The sequence below is a fragment of the Saimiri boliviensis genome, chromosome 2, assembly GCF_048565385.1.
Source record: "Saimiri boliviensis isolate mSaiBol1 chromosome 2, mSaiBol1.pri, whole genome shotgun sequence".
Lineage (NCBI taxonomy): Eukaryota > Metazoa > Chordata > Mammalia > Primates > Cebidae > Saimiri > Saimiri boliviensis.
The window spans coordinates 58,857,626-58,880,510 of NC_133450.1; the positions used below are offsets into that span (position 1 = coordinate 58,857,626).

Genomic DNA, 22,885 nt, shown 5'->3' on the forward strand with positions numbered 1-22,885 from the left:
TCCAGTTCTTTCATGTGTACCAACTTTTGGTTATCGATTTCTAATGGTTTCACCATAGCTACCTATCTACTTACCAACCTAGCTATGTTTCATGATAGTGGGTATTTTAGGACCCAAATCTGAAGGTGAAACAAAAGGTTTCAGTTGATTCAGAAGTGAATGAACTTTGAACCTCTCTATTCCCTCCCTTCCTGCCCACCTGTACATATGTGCATCTTGCCATGTGTGTCTTCATATCACGTTTAGTTTTTATGAAACTTACTTTGTTGTGTGAAGCTATTGGTGAACTGTTACTTAGAAAGAAGACGAAGAACTTACCCCTCTGTGAGTGCTTATTTTCAAAATATTCAAAGGTACATAAAATTATTGCCAGAAAATACAACTATTAGAGCAAATGGAATGCTATAGACTAAATTGTGTCCCTCAAAAATCACATGTGACTAACCTCTAATGTGACTTTATGGACATATGACCTTTATGGAAGTAATTATGACTAAACGAGGTCATCAGGGTAGGGCCCTGATCTGATAGGATTAGTGTACTAGAAGAGTAGGAAACCAGAGCTTGCTTTTTTTTTCACTTGCAGGCATGAAGAAAAGGCAGTGTGAGGATACATTGAAAAGGTGGCTGTCTATAAGCTATGAAGAGAGCCCTCACTAGACATGGACCATGCTGGCATCCTAAACTTGGACTTTAAGCCTCCAAAACTGTGGGAAAATAAATTTATGTTGTTTAAGCCACACAAGTTATGGTATTTTGTGATGGCAGCCCAAGATGACTAATAGCCCTGTATTAAAATTATGATATTTTGTATAATTATTTTCTTAACTTTCCATCAAAGTCAAAATATAGCTCTGTTTGTAGGGGAAACAGGCATGCATACAAATAATCTTAAAGTTTCTCTAGAACTTTTCTTTTGCTTTTATTACCTTGGCAACTTTACACAATTGGTCATCTAATTACTGAGTTATCAAATGTGTGTTTCAAAAACATAATTTTGGCCATGATACCTAGACTTTTTGTTTTGGTTGGAATAATTTTCCCACCAAATTCATGGATAAATACAATTATAGGAGCTTAAGAAAAATGTAGTGTTTTCTTTTGAGCTTTATTTTAGTTTAGGTGTGGGTAGACGACATTTGGGAAGGATGGACTAACAGGCTGTGCTTTAGTACTAATTTTATAAGAATAAATTCTGGGTAACCATTGTCAAAATTTCAGAGACTTCCCTTATTGCTCTTAATTCTCCTAGGATCCTTCCATAATTTAAAGTCTCCTGAGATGTTTTCATTAGTAAGGAATCTGTTCAGTCGAGCTGATTATAATACTTGGCTGTTTCTCTGACTCTTAAAAATAGACAATACACCAAAATGTTAATAATTTATGGTGAGAATAGTGGTGGGAACATGGGCAATTTTTTCTCCTTACTTTTCCATTTATTGTCTAAATGTTGTATAATAAGCAGTCATTACTTTCATAATGGAAAAAATAAAAAGTGAAAAAAAATTAGATATTAGCAGAACTTGACAAAAATTCCATCTTCTTTCAAAAAGAATTTGAGGTGGTTTACAATAAAAGACACTTAAGGTACCAAACAGCTAGACAAGCTAGAAATTAGAAATCTAAAATTATGAAAAGAGCATGAAAGTAAATAATGAGATTGAATATAGTTATGGTAACTGAATATTGTAGTAACTGAACATTGTAGTTAGCTCTGAGCTTCCTGATAGTCGAGAAAAAGAGACAGTGGATTAGAGAGTTCTCATCATCCAATCAAAAGAAGGTATATAGTATTTATAGAAGAACCTTTTTTTCTTGATAAACTCCTAAGAGGAATTTGCCATAGTATGTTCTTATTTGTGTAAAACATAAAAAGGATATATTTTTATGCTTGTAAATTCAGAGAAAATGTCTGGAACCCAGAAAACTACTGATGATTATATAATGTCTTTAGTCACTTTTGCTGTTTAGCACAACTTTCTGCTTCTTTTGATGACAGTGTCTACCTTCGTTAAGGGAACTGCTTTTCTTCAATTAGTCATGAATTTCTGGGCACTGCCAACCATGGTACTTCATTGACTTATGTCCCTGGAATTTTTCTAAGGGGAGAAAAAAATCTCATTTCCTGTTGGATGATAGTGATGGAAGGCTATGGTCTCTCATAACGGGAAGGGCTGTTCTCCTCCACCAGAGAAAAGTAAGAAAATGACTAACAGCTCACAGAACCAGAGACAAGAAGTTTCTACCCCGTGTTCCATTTCCTGTAGCCCTAGTACTGCCCTTCCCATTCCTCTCTTGCATTTCACTTCAAGCTACAGGTCTTGCAATGGAAAGAATCCTGACTACTTGATGACCTCTGGGGGTTAGAATTGTGTGGGTAGGAAAGACGATAGCCGTGGGAGCTTTTCTATTGCTTGAAAACATTTTTTTTTTTTTTGGTAACAACATACGTAAATTTCTTTTATAATAAAAATGCCAGTAGAAATAATAAGGAATTTATTATTAGAAAATCTGTGTAAGGGACATTGAACAACATAGAGGTCAGTACCTCAGAAAAGACTTTAAAGCAAATGCACCGGGGTTTTATTCATGTCTCTTCTTATATTGGGCTTTGTTAAAGTCTGAGAATGACACTGAAATGGTACTCAGTGAAGGAACTAAGCTAATTTGGTACTTTATATTTATGCTAGAGTACATGGTAGAATACTTAGAGAAACGGACAGAGAATAAATCTCAGGCTATCAACCTTTCAACTTAATGGCCTTCCACCAGAACTGGAGAGCAGTCAATCACAGGGAACTTTTCTGGTGAGAAGTAAGTGTGCATATACTGTTGAAGGCACAGTGATATATTTTGGATCAAAGATGAGAAGATGGCAGGGGTAACATATTTGGTTCTGCTGTTACCTGAATGAAGGGTCATGTCACTTGCAAATGGAGGTGAGTCACTCAGGTCTTTACAGTGGGATCACATTTTTCTTCTAGAGGCAAATTCAGATCTGCTCAAGTCCTTGTGAATATTTTCCTGAGAACACAGGGTAGTTTAAGATGGATACAGTATATCATAGAGAAAAGAGACTTGAACTCTACCCTTCTTCAGTGTGACTCTCTGATACCCAGAACCTCAGCAACCTCCCAGTGCATCTACGGATCCACAGATACAACTGCTTTTTGGACAAATTTATTGGGAGTACTTCAAAGTCAACATTCTGAAACTGAACTTACTATATATTCCTGTAAACTTGTCTATATTTTTTGTTCCCTCTCTGGTTGTAGGATATCTCTATCTATGCAGTCACCCTAACTAGGAATCTCGGAACCAGTCTAAATTTCCTCTTTGCTTAAAATACTTACAGATTTATGTCTTCTCCTTTCCATCTCAACTATTTTTGGTTCCACCTGATTATATTTCCTAATATTAATTAATTGGTGAATCAATTAATTCAACAAATATTTATTGAGCATCTGTTGTGTGTCAAGCACTGTGCTAGGTTCTGAGGATGCAAGGTGTGTAAAACCGACTGACCCTGCCTTCACAAGCTGGTAGTCTAGGGATTTATTGCAATGCATCTCAACTGGGCTCCCTGCTTCAAAAATACATGCTCGGTCTATCTCTCTTAGTACTGCTCGAACTCTTTCTAAAATAAAACTCCAAAATTCAAATTTGAGCTAAGCATATTGCTTTCAGGATAAAATACAGACTTCATAGCCTGGCACACAAGTCAGTCATGATCTGGCCCTATCCTTAGCCTCATCTTTAGTCTCTCTTTTTTTTTTTTTTTAAACTATAGTAGCATAAAGAGTGATTAAAAAGTGAACCTTCCTCCAAAGCCATTGCTGAACATTAGTCTCATTCTTTATGCCAGGCCTCAAAGTAGGGTAAAATCACTAAAAGAAATAGTATTTCCTTTCCTCTCTCTTTTAAAACTTTATATTTAGTTCCCTGGCTGAGACAGCAATGGATTCAGGTACTTGATTTGGAAGTTCCATTGCCCGTTATGAAGTACTCTCTTAAAAGAGGGTTTATAGGCTAGGTGCTGTGCTCATACCCGTAATCCTAGCACTTTGGGAAGGCCGAAGCAGGTAGATTACTTGAAGTCAGGAGTTCGAGACCAGCCTGGCTAACATGCTGAAACCCCATTTCTACTAAAAACACAAAAATTAGCCAGGCGTGGTGGTGGCAGGCGCCTGTCGTCCCAGCTGCTCAGGAGGCTGAGGCAGGAGAATCCCTTGAACCTGGGAGGCAGAGGTTGCAGTCAGCTGAGATCAATCATGCCACTGCACTCCAGTCTGGGTGACAGAGTGAGACTCCAACTCAAAAAAAAAAAAAAAAGAAAAGAATAAAAGAAAAAAAGAGAGTTTACATATAAATTATTGGGACTTATGAGAAATTTCAGCCATATTACTGGAAAAAGTTCAATATACAAAAAAATAGAAAATATAAAAAAAAGTCATTTGCAATAGCAACAAAAAATGTAAGGTACTGAGAATATATTTACCAAAAGATACATAGGACCTTAAAGGAATTAATTGTAAAACTTACTAAAGGATATATAGGCCGGGCGCGGTGGCTCAAGCCTGTAATCCCAGCACTTTGGGAGGCCGAGGCGGGTGGATCATGAGGTCAAGAGATCGAGACCATCCTGGTCAACATGGTGAAACCCCGTCTCTACTAAAAAATACAAAAAATTGGCTGGGCATGGTGGCACGTGCCTGTAATCCCAGCTACTCAGGAGGCTGAGGCAGGAGAATTGCCTGAACCCAGGAGGCGGAGGTTGCGGTGAGCCGATATCGCGCCATTGCACTCCAGCCTGGGTAACAAGAGCGAAACTCCGTCTCAAAAAAAAAAAAAAAAAAAAAAGGATATATAATAGAACTAAATAAATGGACATATGTAATAAGTTTACAGTGAGAAGATGACTCAATATTGATGTCATGTTTTTCAAAGTAATCCATAAAGTTGATTTTTCTATTAAGAGTTCCAGTCTTTATTTCTTGAAACTTGATGAGTTGAAACTAAAATTCATATGGAATAATAAAATGCTAAGAAGGGCCAAAGTAATTCAAAAAATAAGTTAGGGGAAGAATATCTTATTATATAACAAGATTTAATAAGAAGCAATAGCAATTAAAACAGTGTGATATTGGCACAAACATAGGCAGTTAGACTATAGATAGATGTGAGATGTTGGAATATAACAGAGGTGCTAGTATAAATTAATAGATTACAGACCATTTAATAAATGATAGTGGGACAATTGGCTATCTAATGGAAAAGAATTGGATATCTATTTCATACTATAAACAAAATTACATTGTAGAAAGATTAAAGACCTAAAAGAGAAAACTAAACTTTCAAAAATTTAAGGGCATCTTTAATCTCCATATTGGGAAGGAATTTCTTACATGAAAAGCACAAGTCAGACAGGGAAAATAAATATGTTAACCATATTAAAATCAGCATGCAAAAGGTACCATAAAGCTGAAATTAGCCGTTTGGAGAAGATATTTGCAATATATTATCTGAAACTGAATTCATGAACTGTTAATGAAAAATGTGCCTAAATTTCTTTCTTTTTTCTTCCCTGTCTCCCTCCCTCCCTGCCTTCCTTCCCTCCTTTGCTCTCTTTCTCTTTTCTGTCTTTTTTTACTTCTGCAGCTCCAACATGTATCTGTATTTTCTCTCTATATGAAGAATACTATTATCTACTCAGTAATCCAAGCCAGTGACTGACTAACATATGAAATAAATTATGAGGCAAATCAAAAACACAACAATAAAAGAGCAAATGATATAAGAAGTCAAGTCATAGAAGAAGAAATCCTCCTGGTTAATATTTAAAAGATATTCAAATTCACCTTTGGTAAAGTAAATGCAAATTAAATCTATAAGACAGTATTTCATGCCCATGAGATTGGCAAATTTTTCAAGTCTTATGATACCAAGCATTGGCAAGAATGTCATGAAGGAGGAGCTGTTGTATGATGAGGGAAAGCAATTTGGCAAGACCTGATAAAGTGGAAGATGTACAGTCTTTAGTGATTCTACTTTCAATTTTGTTGGTGTATTTTTGTAATAACAAAAACTTATAACATGTGAAACTTCCTTGAGAGATGAAGTGGGTAGATGCATTATTGTGTATTCACATACTGAATGTAATTCTAAGACATTTGGGGTATGTATGCTGTCTTATCCTTTACATTTGTCCCATGTTCTCTGTTCCCTTTTGTTCCTCCTTTTTTTGTCTTTTTAATGAATTAAACTTTTTTTTTTTTTTTTTTTTTAATGAGACAGAACCTCACTCTGTTGCCCAGGCTGGACTGCAATGACGTTCTCTTGGCTCACTGCAACGTTCGCCTCCTGGGTTCAAGAGATTCTCTGCCTCAGCCTTCCAAGTAGCTGGGACTACATACAGGTGCCCACCACCATGCCCAGCTAATTTTTGTATTTTTAGTAGAGACAGAGTTTCACCATGTTGGCTAGGCTGGTCTCAAACTCCTGACCTCAGGTGATCTGTGCTATTCTTTTGTTGGTTAACCTTAAGATGACATGTGTCCTTGGCCAATTAGATCTACTATACATTATATAGTAAGACTTCAGAGTCAGGACACTTTATTTCTACTTAATCTCCTTGCCTCCTTGCTTTTTGTGCTATTGCTGTCATTTTTTTTTTAGGAGTCTCACTGTGGGGTGCAGTGGTGCAATCTTGGCTCACTGCAACCTCTGCCTCCTGGGTTCAAGTGATTCTCTTGCCTCAGCCTCCCCAGTAGCTGGGACCACAGGTGCTCACCACCACACCTGGCCAATTTTTGTATTTTCAGTAGAGACGGGTTTTGCCATGTTGGCTGGGCTGGTCTTGAACTTCTGACCTCAGGTGATCCACCCACCTTTGCCCCCTAACGTACTGAGATTATAGGCATGAGCCACTGTGCCTGGCCCATTGCTGTCATTTATATTATTTGTACACATGTTTTAAAACTACAATATGGTATTATTTTTGCTTTATAAAGTCGATAATCGTTTGAATTTGACTACATATCCATATTTTCTTGCTTTCATTCTGTTCTATATTTCTGTGTTTACATCTGGAATCATTTCCTTTTACCTAAAGAACTCCCTTGAATTCTTATTTTAGTGTGGGTCTTTGGCAATTAGTTCTCAGTTTGTATTTGCATGAATATCTCTTTCTTTTTCTTTCATATTTGAAGTATACTTTTGTTAAATGGATATGCCAAGTTGGAGGCTATTTTCTTTCTGCACTTTAAAGCTACCACCCCATTTTCTTTGGTTTCATTTTTTTTTTCCTATTGACTATCAATTAATTGTTGTTTATTTAAAGATAATGTATCTTTTTTCTCTGGCTGCTTTTAAGATTTTCCCTTTGACCTCAGTTTTTTGTTTTTTGGGGTTTTTTTTAAATTCAACAAGTATTTATTGAGTGCCTATTATGTGCTAGATATTGTTCCAGGTACTTGAGACACATCAGAGAACAAAACCAAGAGCCCTGCCCACGTGGGGCATTTATCGACAGTTCACCTGCAGGCTACCTGGGGCCTGAGGCAAGTCACTGCACCTCTGTGCTTGGGTCCTCAGCCGCGCAATGGGAGAATAAGCAGACCTGGCTCAGACGTGGATAACGTGCCTGTGTACTGCGGATGCCAAACTGGATACCCTCAACCCACCACACAGACAGTAGATAGGGCTGGAAGTTGATTTTTAATGATAAAGTATAATGGAGGGAGGGCAGCTGGGCTGAGCCAAGCTGTCTGGGGTGCTGTGGTGGGGGGGGGGCTGGTACACAAACTGCTGCTGCTGCTGCTTCTTGGTGGCCGCCTTGCTGGCGAGGTCCTTGGCCTTCCTGTAGCTGCCAGTGTCGTCTCCTTTGCCTTCTCGGCTTCCTTGGCTGTCTCAGCAAGTGTTTTGGAAGGAGCCTCACCTTGCAGCTTCGCCAAGATATCTTCAAAACCCTTCATAGTCTTGGTCACGTTGCTTTTGAACCAGGCAAGACCAAATTCCTGGACAGCTCTGGAGACACCAAATCAGCGAGGAGACCCAGGCTTCACGGCGGATTTCGGTCCAGCCACTGTTGTCAGAGTTCACACAGGAAACACACCGTTTCTCCACCACCATCGGCCGGGCGTGGTTGATGTCCAGGTGAAGGTGGTCATGGTCTGATTCTGTGGGTCCTCAATAGAGGCCTCCAGGATGTACCCCGAGTGAGCAGCATCGGCAGGAGACAGTCGCTCGGCCCAGCGGGGCATCCTGTCGTCTTGGTCTGGTCAGGAGTCGCCGGGACAGCACTTTCTGGTCAGGGGTCACCTCCGAGTGTGCTTTGTCTGTAGGCATTCGGGTGCCGCTGCCAGAAGGCGGCAGACACTGGGTCCCAGGAACTCCGGAGCACGCTCCGGCCCAGGAAATACTCACCGTCGTCCCGGCCGGAGCGGGCTCAGCACCCACGCAGCATCCGGGGTGCGGAGCCCGGGAGGCACGGTGAGGGGGGGCCGGGCCGCGGCGCACCCGCCGCCAGGCTCGCAGCTCAGTCCCCGCCGCACGGTGCCCAAGCAAGCAGCTGCCGCCGCCGCCGTGGCTTGGCCCAACTTCAGTTTTAACAAGTTTTGCATGGTGCATGTAGGTGTGGTTTTCTTAGTATTCATCCTGCTTGAATTCTAAAAGCTTTTTGAATTCATGACTTGAGATCTTTTGTCAGTTTTCAAAAATTCTCATTCGGCTTCTGCACCATTCCTTTTTACTTCTCTGAAAATACTAAAATTATTAGCATGTTCTATATATCTTGTGTCTTTTTCATATTTTTTATTCCTTTTTTCTCCATGTTCTAGTCTCGTTATTTTTAGTTGCCCTTTCAGGTTTGTAATTCTTCTGCGTCTTTAACCCTGTTCATTAATTGAGTCCTTATTTTGAGCAACTGAATTTTACGATTCCAGTTGCTCGGTAAAATTCTCCATAGTGTCATTTATCTTATTGAAAATATTGATAAAAATAATTTTAAAGTCTTCCTCTGATAGCTCCAATATCTGGACCATCTTTTGGTCTACTGTTTATTTTGTGATTTTTTAAAAAAATCTTGGGTTTTTGTCATTTGTTTCTATTTCCTATCATCATTAGTAATTAAAAAAAATTAAATGTAGACTTTGAATTTAAGAAATTGTAAAGCTCTAGATGATGTTATACTACTCCCGGTAGAAATTATATATATATACATGTATATATATGTAATACATACATATATATGTATGTATTTTAATAGTAGGTAGAGTAAGAGAAATGTAGAAGGTTTTGGTAGCTTTGATGAGGGATGAAGATAATTCAAGGCTATATTTAAGTCTTTATGAGAGCTGGTCTTTCTGTTTTGCTTTACAGCAAAGGCATAGCCTTTGAGGGATCTGATCTGAAAGCCTCAGGTGTTTATCAGATGATCTCTTCTTTGGTGAACCCTAAACTTCAATTTTTATCTCTCTAGCACCAAAAGACAGCTAATAGCCTGCTTAGATTTAGCCTCTTAGCTGTTGCTTTCTGCTTGGCTTCTCACATTTTATGGTTTAGGAATTGGCAAATCTTTCAAGGGGAAAAGTGGCCAGGAGTGTCCAACTCACTTCTGTGATTTTTAAAAAAATCCTTGATCCTGGTTCTTCTAATTCCTGGCTATCCTAAATTCTAATTTTTATCTTTCTATGCCTATAAGACTGATAAAATCACTGAGCCACTGTTTTCTCCTTGACCTCTTATCCCTGAGCCTTTTTGGAATTGGTAAGTGTCTTAAAATCAAAGGTCATAGGAAGTGTCATGGTCATCTTAGTGCGTTTCCTTTCTCTTGAGGATTACCTCTCAAGTTCTGGAAGCCTTGGTCACTCTCCAGTGCCTTGGAAAATGACTTCCTTTAGTAGCTTATTGAGATTTATAGCTATTCCTGGCAGGAGGGTTGGTCTTATGCAAGTTACTCTAGCATAGCTGGAAACAAAAGTTCCTAATGTCCTTTTTAAATTCTTCTCTTCTGTTCTGGAGATTTATAGCTGTCTTAAGATGACACTTTGATTCATTACAATAACTAACTTCTAATTAATACATTACTTTATTTTTTTAATTTGATTTAATTTTTTTTTGAGACAGTCTCACTGTGCTGCCTAGGCTGAAGTGCAATAGTGTGTTCTCGGCTCACTGCAGCCTCCACCTCCCAGGTTCAAGTGATTCTTTGGCCTCAGCCTCCCAAGTAGCTGGGATTACAGTCACGCATCACCATTCCCAGCTAATTTTTTGTATTTTTAGTAGAAACAGGGTTTCACCATGTTGGCCAGGCTGGTCTTGAACTCCTGACCCCAGGGGATCTACCTGCCTCGGCCTCCCAAAGTGTTGGGATTACAGATATGAAACACCATGACCAGTCTAATTAATCCATTACTTTAAATATATAAATTAGCAGAGTAAAACATATCAAAATGAGTAATACTGTTACAATTTAACTTGCTTAGAAAACTATACCTGATTCTTGTTGTTAGTTAATTCCCACTAGAATTGTTTGTATTACTCTCTCTGAAAAAAGGAATGAAGCTGTCTATAAAAAATATATTCATAGATTTTTAGAAAGCCATAAAACTCAACAATGAGGAAGTATGACTTTATAAATCTTTCCTCCATTGGTATCATTAACTTTTTTTTGGTTTGGAAATTATTAAAAATTCCTTTCTAGGATTTCCTAATTTTCATAGCTCTACTGGTGAGTAATAGCTTTTTTATGGCCTGAACTCACTGAATCATGAAAATCTTACCTAGGGTTCAGGTCAGAATTTCCCTATACTAAATTTTCTCTATCCATTAACTCTATAGTCTCATCAATGTGAATTTTATAAAATTAAGCATCAAGTTGAGTTTGTGGAAGAAACATGGAATAGGAGTTCAGATTTCTAGTTTCTAGTCTTACTCTGCTGTTGACTGTGATTTGGATAATACAGACTTCTCTGGGCCTCTGTTTCTTTATCAAAGTAGATACATTTTATTTTCCAAAGATGGCTGTACAAACGAATATATCCCATCTCATATTTTCTTCTTACAGTGTGACTGACATTCTTCTCACTAAGAGGTAGGAGTCTGTGTTGTCTCCTCTTAATTTGGGCAGGAACTTGTAGCTACTAATATTACAGCAGAAGTGATATTGTGTTACTTCTGAGGCTAGGTCATTTAAAAAAGAAAGAAAGAAAGAAAAATCAGCTTCCATTTGGCTCTTTCGCTTTTGGAACACTTGTTCTTGGAACCCAACAATTCTACTGTAAGGAATCAAAATTAGCCCATGCAGAGAGACTAGACAGAGAGAGATGAAACCCATATGGAGAAGAATTAATTTGACCATTTCAGCTTCACCCTGTATCCTGCCTTCCCAATTCCTGGATCTTTCTGTAGAATTGATGTACAACTTGTTGGCTATCTTTAATACGGGCGTTTAGTTTTTAACTTTCTCTGGCATGCTAGGTTACTGACCATTCATCCTCTTTTTTTCAGATTCCAAGATTTTGTCTTTACTTTTCATTTGCTGTTGTCTGCTCTCCTGTACTCTTTACCCTTGAGGCATCATGACTTTTTCTCTTAATTTGTTTAACAGGGTTAGGAATGAAGCAGAGATAAAACTTTGTATTCTATCCTCCCTGGTTAACTGGCAGTGCTGTCTTTCTCTTTTTAAATTTATATTACAACTCTATTTTCTTCTTTGGCCTTGCATGATCTTTGTGAGTTCTGACTATAACAGCTAATCAGACTTCCTGCAGGATCCGATATTTGCTATGATATTTCTAGTGAAAGACACTGTTAGGGGCTTTGTTAGTAGCCCATGCAGAAAAGAGAGAGAATTAAAAGGCAACAAGTGATCAAATATGTAATTATTTTATTTATTTATTTTTTTACAAAAGTGCAAAGGTAATTCAGTGGAGAAAGAATATTCTTTTCAACAAATGGTGATGGAACAGTTGAATACTTGTATGCAAAACAAAAAACAAAACAAAACAAAAAAACCCCACCACATAGCTATTCATAACTTATAGCATATATAAATATAAACTTGAAATGGATCATAAACCTAAATATAAAACCTGTATATCTGTAAAATATACAGATAAAAATATAGGCAAAAGCCTTTGTGACCTTAGATTAGGCAAAGATTTCTTAGATATAACACCAAAAATAAAAATCACTAAGTTGGTCTTCATTAAACCTAAGAACTTTTGCTCTTCAAAAGACACTGTGAAGAGAATGAAAATATAAGCCACAGACTGGGAGAAAATATTTGCAATCCACATACCTGATAAAAGGACTTGTATGTAGATATTAAAAAAAAATCTTAAAACACAACTGTAAAAAAAATGAAAGGAATGAGTTGAATTAAAATAGCCTTTTTGAACATCCATCAAAAAACAAAAACAAAGAATTGTTTTTTAAAAGTTGTTTTAAAAATTTTTGAACAGACATGTCATCAAAGAAGATATGTGATGATAAATAAGTAGGTAAAAAAATGCCCAACATCATTACTTGTTAGGGAAATGGGAATTAAAACCACAATTGATGCTGTTATATTACATACATATTAAATGTCTAACATTAAAAGGATCAACCGTATCAAGTGTTGGTGAAGATATGGAACAACTCAGACTCTTACATTGCTGGTGGAAATGTAAAATGACACAAACACTGTATGAAAAAGCATGTGTCCATGCAAAGACTTGTACACAAATGTTAATAGCAGATAATAACCAAAAGCATTTGCAAACAACCCAAATTCACCTTCAACAGATAAATAGATAAATTGTCATAGATTCAAACAATTGAATACTATTTACTTATATGAACAACATGAATAAATCTTTTTTTTTTTTTTTTTTTTTTTTGGAGACAGAGTCTCATTCTGTCACACAGGCTATGTAGGGCAGTGCTGTGATTTCAGCTCACTGTAACCTCTGCCTCCCAGGTTTTACTGATTCTTCTGCCTTAGTCTCCCAAGTTGCTGGGATGATGGATGTGTGCCACAATGCCCAGCTAATTTTTTTTTTGTATTTTTTTTTGTACAGATGGGGTTTCACCATGTTGCTCAGGGTCTCGAACTCTTGAACTCAAGAGATTCACTTGCCTTGGCCTCCCAAAGTGCTGGGATTACAGGTGTGAGCCACCATGCCCATCAGAGCAACATGAATAAATAGGACAATAATTACTCTGAATGAAAGAAGCTACACTAAAGAGAGTACATACTGTATGATTTTATTCAAATAAAGTTCTAGAAAATGTAAACTAATCTATAGTGGTAGAAAGCAGATTAGTGGTTGTCTGGGTATGCGTGAGGCAGGAGTAAGAAGGCAGGATTACAGTGGTGCAGGAAGAATCTTGGAAGCAAAGACTATGTTCATTATCTTGATTTGGGGCAAGTTTTTCACCTATGTACACATGTTAAAATTTACCAAATTGTATGCTTTAAATATATATGGTTTATTAAATGACAATTATACCTCAATAAAACTGTGAAAAAAGGGGGAACTTAGAAATTCTGTCTCTGAAGAGTTAAAAGTTGTCATTAGAAAATGCTCCACTAACTTGAAGTGTTTCTTGGTTCTCATTTGGAAATATAAAATGATGACTAAAAACTACTCAATATGCATGCCAAATTGAAGCTGATTAACCTCTGACCTTTCTACATCATTTAATGAGGCAGCATGCACGCTAGCACGAAGAAGCTTCTGTCAAAATGCTGAATTTGAGATGATTCCTTTTCTGCAGCTCTTTGTTTTGCTCCCAGCCCACCTAATTTGACTCTTGTCATGTTCATAGAGGCTGAGGGCTTTCTGTGAATCCCAATCAGTCACAGTTGTTGAGAGAAGCAGCCTGGTAGAGAATGATAGTGTTGTGACTTTTCCTGTATAAAAAGATGTGTGCGATAAACAGAAAATAAAATTTCCTTTTGTCTCTGGTCAGTACAACTTAGCAATTATTATGGTATTTGAAGAAAACGTCAGCATAGTAATTTTGTTTAGGTTATTTTGTATCTTGATGAACCAAGAAAAGAGAGTGAATGCAGAGATAGGTGTTGTATGACAGAGAGCCGGCTGAATTTTCTGTGCTGTATACAAAGACTGAAAACAAATTGCCCACAGATTGAAATCGTTTCCATGGGGTCACAAATGTCAACAACATCTTTCAGAATTGGTTTTCTTTTTAAAACTGGGAATTTCTTTCACGATGTCATCCAGCTATGAAAACGAGCCTCACCTGAAACATGTTCCAAGCCTTTGGAGGGCAACTTGGAGCTTTTAGTGATACGTCACTCTTTATATTATTTATTTCTATTACTATTATCATCATGATCAGTACCATCATTAGACAGTTACTGATGCCATGTGCTAGAGATTAAAAAAACCCAGTTAACTACACATTTAAAACAATGTTAAAATTAAGGCCCCTTTTATATAGTTTCATTTAATTATGTGATGTCTGTATATGATGAAGTACCTATAATTTTCACATAGGTAATGGAGACTTTCTTCTTCTTTTTTTTTTTTTTTCTTTGAGGTGGGGTCTTACTCTGTCATCCAGGCTGGAGTGCAGTGGCATCATTTTGGCTCACTGAAGCCTTGACTTTTTGGGCTCAGAGAAATTCTCCTACTTTAACCTCCTGAGTAGCTGGGACTACAGATACGTGCCACCATGCCTGGCTGATTTTTTGTATTTTTTGTAGAGACAGTGTTTCACCATGTTGCCCAAGCTGATCTCAAACTAGTGGGCTCAAGTGATCTGCTCGCCTCAGCCTCCCAAGTGCTGAGATTTATAGAGGTGAGCCTCTGTGCCTGGCCAGCAATGGAAATATTCTAAAAATTAGTTTTTAAAAGCAATTTTAGTACAACAGGCTGAGTGTGGTGGCTCATGCCTGTAATCCCAGCACTTTGGGAGGCCAAGGCAGAAGGATTAATTGAGCCCAAGAATTAAGAAACTAGCCTGTGCAACATAGTGAGACCCTGTCCCTATTTTTAATTAAAAAACAAAAAACCAAAAAACTTTAGGCCAGGCTCAGTGGCTCATGGATATAATCCAAGCACTTTGGGAAGCTGAGGAGGGTGAATCACTTGAGGTCAGGAGTTCAAGATCAGCCTGACCAACATCGTGAAACTCCATGTCTACTAAAAACACAAAATTAGCCAGGCATGGTGGTGCACACTTGGGAGGCTGAGGCAGGAGAATTGCTTGAACCCAGGAGGCAAAGGTTGCAGTGAGCTGCAATTGTGCAATTGCATCATTCCAGCCTGGGCAACAAGAGTGAAACTCTGTCTAAAAAAAAAAAAAAAAAAAAAAAAAATTAAAAGAGCAATTTTAGTATAACAGTTATTGGATGATACCAGTTTTGTTGTTGTTGTTGTTGTTGTTGTTGTTGAGATGGAGTCTTGCTCTGTTGCCCAGGCTGTAGTGCAGTAGCATGATCTTGACTCACTGCAACCTTCGCCTCCTGGGTTCAAGCAGTTTCCCTGTCTCAGCCTGTGAGTAGCTGAGATTACAGGTGCCCGCCACCATGCCCGCCTAATTTTTTTGTATTTTAGTAGAGATGGGGTTTCACTAGGTTGGGCAGGATGGTCTTGACCTTCTGACCTCGTGATCTGCCTGCCTCAGCCTCCCAAAGTGCTGGGATTACAAGGGTGAGCCACCATACCTGGCCAGGATGATGACTATTAGTATGAAGTTAAAGTAAATCCTTCTAGGATCTTCCTATTATTATTACATAAAGTTGTTTAAAGGACTATAAAGGTTGTTATGGGGAGAGGCCCTGATGTAAGGTGATTTTCTTATTCATGCGCATGTCTGAGGTACAAAACATAAACTTTAGCAAGAAAGGACCACTTTGCCATCTATCTCACCTCTTTTAGCATACGTGCATGCATTCAATAATACTCATGGAGTAGCTACTATTTAGGGATACACATAGGTAATAAGCAATCACTTGAGGATATGGCAGCACAGAGGTATGATCTGGGTATTTGAAGGGGCACAGAGAAGACTCCTAACTTCATGTTGTGGAAGAATACTGGTGCTCAGAAAAGGCTTTCTGGATGTCTCAGCTAAGATCTGAAATAAAAATTGGTGTTACCAAGGCAGAAAAAGTGAGGGGGTAGAGGAGGCTGAGGCAGAGGCCAGCACACATGAACACTCGGAGGAGACAGAGAGTGGCCTGACGTGTTTGTAGAGCTGACTATAGTCTGTCTAGTTGGGGAACAGAATCTATGGAGGAATGGTGGGGCATGCAACTGGGGAGGAAAACAAGGGTCAGAGTAAGACTTGCCATAAAGGTCAGTGCAGAGTCATTCAAGTAGTTTAAGCAGGAGAATCACTTGTTTAGAATTTCATTCTAGAAAAGACTTAATATTGTTTGATAAGTAGAAAAACAATCAGACTAGAAAGCGGATGACTTCTAAAATATTATTATAACATTTTGTTGCATATATGAATATTAGCAAACGTGATTTATTTAGCTCTTTTTAGATACATGTTTTGGGTAGTTTTCATTCTATTTCATTGTAATATGGCTTTTGAAATAGACTCATGTTCATATACGACTATATAATTCAGAATTTAAAGCCATAGGTGAAAGGCTACTTCCCTTGGATTGAGGAGACAGATGCCTATCCCATTTTACTAAACTAGGAAAAAAAAATCTTTGTGCATCAAACACATTAATAGTGTTCTCACAAATACAGATTTCATGAAAACCAACTAAAATGAAATAGAAAAGAGGGCAAAATGCTGTTATACTTCCTTATTATGTTAATTGGGTTTGTATGTTTTTGACTTAGGAAAACTCAATTTATTTGGGAAGTGGAAATTAAGATGTCAAATCTCTCTCTCTCTCTCTCTCTCTCTCTCTCTTTCTCTCTCTCTGTGTGTAGGTATATTCTTTTTTTTTTGTAAAGATAAGGTCTTGCTATGTTGCCCAGGCTGGTCTAGAAACTCCTGGACTCAAGCAATCCTCCTACTTTGGCCTCCCAAAGTGCTAGGGTTATAGGCATGAGCCACCATGCCCAGCCAAGTGTCTGTATTTTGAGGTCAAGGTTTTTTATATAGCTATGCATGAACCCATACATGAAGTAATCAATTTATGTATTCAGCAAACATTTATAAGTGCAAATCATATACCAAGCATGTTGCCAGAAGTATGAATGAAACAGGCAGAAACAGCCCCTGCTCTCATGAGCACACTGTCATTGTGTGAGGAAGAGACACGTTGACTAACCACTTGTTGGGATGGTAGCCTGTCCTCACAGTCAGTGCAAAACTTCCTGATGTCTGGGGGCAGTAGTAAGCTTGAGTGCCAGGTATAGGAAGGAGTTTGGATATCTCTCTCCAGTCTTTGAAGAATCCCTGTAAATTCTCCAACCTATATTTATGTTTGATGAACTCCTAGCTCTTATTCAGTCATCAGCACTATATTCCTTTCTGATATGACTTATTTGATCAATTCCAGTTTTTCAGTATTTTTTTCCCTTGCAAGGCAGGAGTTTTGCTGAAAAACCTCATCTTTGGAGGGTAAGAGAGCTGGTTTAGAAGTCACTTGACCACTGTAGGACCAAGGAAGAGGTTGGAAAGGTGGAGTTTGAAACATACTCTTTTTAGAGAAGCTGTGAAGCCTAGGCATGGCCTGGACACTCTATAATTTTTGGTGTTTGTTAAGCCGTGCACTACGTTAAATAGAACAGTTTTTTTTTCCTAATTAAAGTTATTATCATTTTTGCTTTACAAAACTCTTATAGGTTGAAATCCATATTCTTTTTTAATTGATGAGCAAGGTGGGATCCATGGAGCTTAAGTTGAATGACAGGCTCCATGGTTCCTCTGTTTACCTTAAATCGTTTCTGATTTGCCCATGCTAAGTCACAGGATTGGTTTGATTGCAGAGTAGGCTCTTTAATTAAATGAATGGGTGTGAAGCTGGGCCCATAGTGGATTTACTACACTAAGGCATGGTCAGGCTTGTACCTTTTTATTTACTTATTTATTCATTTTAGGCCTGTATCTTAAAAGCATTTTATGCATCTTTGATTGGATTAGAATAATCATAGCTGGTGAAACATCATAGAGGTGACTTGTTTTAATTTCTTTAATTTTTATTTGGTAATGAGATTTGTTTGAAGGTACATCTAGATGTGGTAAAGCAAATCTGTAGCACTCATTTGAATGCTTTTCATTCATGTCTGTTTCTTTCTTTTATTTCTAGAAACAAGTCTCCTCCTCTTCCTGTAGCACATTGCAAAACGTTTGCCCCCTTAGCTTCTGGGGCTCCCTGATAAAACAGTCACAGCCAGTGGCATGTATGTCTAGTTATTTGATGTATGGCAAGAAAAAATGAAACCATATATGTTGCATAAAGTTGGCTTCATAAACTGCATGTCTGAACAACTAATCTTTCTCATAGAGAGAAAACTGTATTTCATATCATTATGGACCCTAACAATTCAAATCCATTTGTTCAATACTGTTGGTGCATGACTTATTTAAATGAATTTTTTTTCTGTCAGGCTGCACTGTGGGTATGTATATACACTGAAGACAGTCTTAAATGCTTCTAAAGCTTAATTAGTGGAACGTTACAGACACATGGAAAACCCCTTGTGGTAGAGTTCTCTATTCTGCAGCTTGTGCCTGATTTGCTTCAAATGTGGTTTCTCCACTTCAGAGAGAAACTGGAATATACGGTGGCTCTGGGAATGAATGGAAACCTCCTAACATTCACATAGAGATATAGGCACAGTATAACTAATACATGGATCCCGGTTGATTTAAAATATTGTCGCTTTTGTTTCCTATTTTGCAAAATCCCAAAAAGTGATTTGGTGGACAGAGCCAAAGGGAGTCCACAAACTGTAAAGACCAATCAGCCTCATCTGATGGTATTGTAGTTACAGAGTATTGAACAATCCCATGGAACTCCTATATGCCAAAGCTCTTGTGATCTCAGAAACAATCAGTTGTTTATTTCATTAAATAACTGGGCAGTGAGCTGTGGAAAACAATTCTGGCATTGTTGCTGGGAAAAGCTGAGTTTAAGACATGGATCTCTGCTTATTAGCTATGAAATCCTGAGCAAGGTTTTTTTTTTTTCCTTCTTCAGCTCTGTCAACTTTAGTTCATCTGTAACATAGGGCTAGCAATAGTATCCATCTGTGAGGGGGTTGTGAGGATTAAATGGGGCAGTGTGGGTAAAGTATTTAGAAGAGGGCCTAGCATATTGGCAGTGCTTGACAAATGTGGTTTTGCTTCTATCAGCCTCTCAGTTGCCTAACTGGGCCTTGAGGAAAGAGGACCTTCTCTGTAATGTTGCTTGTGGTTTTGCCTGTGCAGGAATTTGCCTGCCTGAGAATGGAAAGCTGTGGCCAACATTAACCCATGTTCTTAGAGGAAGGGGGACCCTTGGGAGGAGTAGGGTGTAGATGGAGAATGCTTTGCCAGGGATCAAAAGACATGGGCCCTGGGCCAAGTTTCAAAACTTTGTGACTTGAGATTTTTCTAGATTAGTTCCTCATCTCTCCAGTGCCTAGCATACGGTAGGAATTTGTAAAGATTTGTTGCCTAGATTAAAGAATTAATCTGTAATATAAAGTGATTGGATGGAATGATTTAACCCATGTCCTCTTACAGGGCTCCCCTTCCTCATGGAGAAAGTTTCTTAATGAATGGACATCTGCTCTAACTCTGCCATGTGGAGCTTTCTCTGGGCACTTCCAGTTGCTTTGATTGTCAGAGACTCCAGTTTTGGGTGGTAGTATGCTTCTGAGAATGGCAGTGGTTTAAGGAAGAAGCTTCAGCGGGATAAAGAGATGCCTTTGTCAGAAGATGCTTAAAAAAAAAAAAGAGGTAGAATGCTTCCATAGACAATCAGCCCAATACTCTCCATTGTCCCCGAAGCACAGGCCTGCTCTATCTCCTTGATATCCTCTATAGCTAGGACTAAGTCCAATCAAACTCTACCTTTTATGTTTATTTGAATCCTTTAGTAATTCTGTTTCTCTTCAGGATTGCCCTTGGAATTTTAACCCAACAGCCCAAAAGGTCTTCAACGAGGGCAAGCATAGGGGAGGGTAGCAGTGAGATGATTTAACTTCATCACGAACTATTAGGAATGCATCTGGACCCTAAGGAGTTTCCAGGGCTGATCATGCTGCTTTCTTTCTTCTTTTTAGGGTTGACCATAAGAACAATTCATGAGAAGTTGTTCATGTGTCCTTGTGCTCCAGTGTGATTTGAGATGCGTTTCTTTCACACTCATTATACTTGGGTATGTCAGGTTGCTAGGATCATAACAGAACCTGAACTGCCTCATTCTTCAAGTTTGGGAGACAGAGGAAAAAAGGAACTAGAATGGTGAGCAATGAATTTTGGACAGGTCTGAGGAAGTCAGAAGTGAAGTCACCTTTGCAAAAATTACAGCTGAGAACATTATGACAATGAAAGTGATCCGACCTAACTGATGCCATCTTGCTTCTGACCTTGAAGTTTTCCTTGTTCATTCCTGGGTATAGGGGAACTAACTTTTGGAGGCACTTAGTTCATAGTTTAACTTTGAAACTAAGTTACAGCTCACAATAACAGGCCTTTCCCCAGACAAATCCCCTACCTGCCTAGGGACTAGACTGCCTATGCAGGATTAACAAATTAGCCATGAAATTTAAAAATGGAGGCTGCAAGATTCTGATCCTCCCCAAATTGCTCCTGGGAATAACATCACTATTGTAAAACCTAAGATTAGGGCTTGAGGTATTTGACAGACTTTGTACTCAGGGGATCAGCTGGCGCCACTCAGATCGATAAACTGGCTCATGTGGTCTTATGGACCCCACTCAGGAACTGAACTCAGCACAAGAGGACAGCTTTGACTCTCTATGATTTCATCTCCTAACTGACCAATCAGCACTCCCCATTTTCCAACAACCCTACCCACCAGTATCCTTAAAAACCCCAATCCCTTAGTTTTTGGAGAAACTGATTTGTGTAATAATAAAACTCCATCCTCCTGTACAGCCGACTCTGCATGAATTAAACTCTTTCTTTCTTCTTTTTTTTTTTTGAAACAGAGTCTCACTCTGTCACCCAGGCTGGAATGCAGTGGTGATCTGGGCTCACTGCAACCTCCGCCTCCCAGGTTTAAGCGATTTTCCTGCCTCAGTCTCCCGAGAAGCTGGGATTATGGGTGCCTGGCAGCCACCACACTCAGCTGATTTTCGTATTTTTAGTAGAGACAGGGTTTTACCATGTTGGCCAAGCTGGTCTTGAATTCCTGATCTCAAGTGATCCACCTGCCTCAGCCTCCCAAAGTGCTGGGGTTATAGGTGTGAACCGCCGCGCCTGGCCTAAATTCTTTTTCTATTGTAGTTCTCTTGTCTTGATAAATCAGCTGTGTCTAGGCAGCAAGCAAGGAGAACCCACTCCATGGTTATAAAAAAATAAAGTGGAGTTATAATACATAGTATGATATTTAAAGACTTACTGTGTATCAGGTATTATATAATCTTCTAAAATACATCACTACTCTGAATCTTCTGGGAGGCTGAAGGGGGAGAATAGCTTGAATCCGGGAGGCAGAGGTTGCAGTGAGTTGAGAGAGTGCCACTGCACTCCAGCCTGGGTGACAAAGCGAGACTCCATCTTAAAAAAACAAAAAAACAAAAACCCAAAAACCAAAAAACAATTGCAGACTCTCAAGCCTTACCCCAGACCTTTAATGAGAACCTGCATTTTTAACAGGAGCTGGATGATTCACATGCACGTTACAATGTGATGAACCAACAGCATAGAAAAATCCTGGTTCTCTGAGTGATCACGTGGAGCATGGCTTCTCTGATAACTGTTCCTCTCACTTTAGGAGTGTTCCAGCAGGAATAAGCTTAAACATCTGTGGTAAGCCACTGTAATGTGGGGTCTCCTTGTGACAATGGCTTAGCCCTCATCCTTAATAATGTCATATTGTTATCCTGGTTTTAAGGATAAGAAAAATGCGATTTAGAATGGGTACCTTCAGGGCTCTGACAGGAAGTAGGATTCAACTTGAGTGGTTTGAAGAAAGAGATTAAGGATGGAGGGTTGGTGTAAGGGCAGGGTTAAGGGTAGACGGTTGGTGTAGGGTTATTCCCAGGAAGCTTGGCAGTAAAGGGAAGGAAACCAACTGGTGGCTGAAAGTAGTCTGGGGGTCAGGAACCTGAATATATTGGTGGGCAGTGGGAAAGAAGCCAGTAGAATGGAAAAGACTAAGGTTAAGAATGGTGTTTGATGGGATCTTGAAAGAGGGGAAGAATAAAACAATGGTCTAGGCTGGGCTCGGTGGCTCACACCTATAATCTCAGCACTTTGTGAGGTTGAGATGGGTGGATCACTTGAGGTCAGGAGTTGAAGACCAGCCTGGGCAACATGGTGAAACCCCATCTTTACTAAAAATACAAAAATTACCCGGGCATGGTGGCGTGTGCCTGTAGTTCCGTCTACTCAGGAGGCTGAGGCAGGAGAATTGCTTGAACTTGGAGACAGTGAGCTGAGAACATGCCACTGCACTCTAGCCTGGGTGACATAGTGAGATTCCATCTAAAAAAAAAAAAATAAATAAAGCATGGCCTGAAGGGAGAGGATGTTTCCTCTGAGATGATGTTGATGTGAGATGATGTGTGTAGAGGTGGTCATTGTGTGATGTGTGTGTGTGTGCCTGTGTGACTGTGTGTGCATGAGTGTGACTAGGCTTGAGAAAGCTCATATCTTCTCTATGAAGTAGGAGAGGAGGTCTTGTTCTGAGAGAGAAGGGGCCATTTCCTGCACCAGTTTGAGGAGATCCTATGTGGATCAGGGAGGGAAATGGTGAGTAGATGTGGGGGAAGGTTTT

At 38.9% G+C, this 22,885-nt stretch overlaps 1 pseudogene; it reads right to left on the bottom strand.

The window, feature by feature from the left end:
* Positions 1–7,716: 7,716 nt before the first annotated feature.
* On the bottom strand, positions 7,717–8,628 carry LOC101046167 (PRELI domain-containing protein 1, mitochondrial pseudogene; annotated as a pseudogene).
* Positions 8,629–22,885: the final 14,257 nt, after the last annotated feature.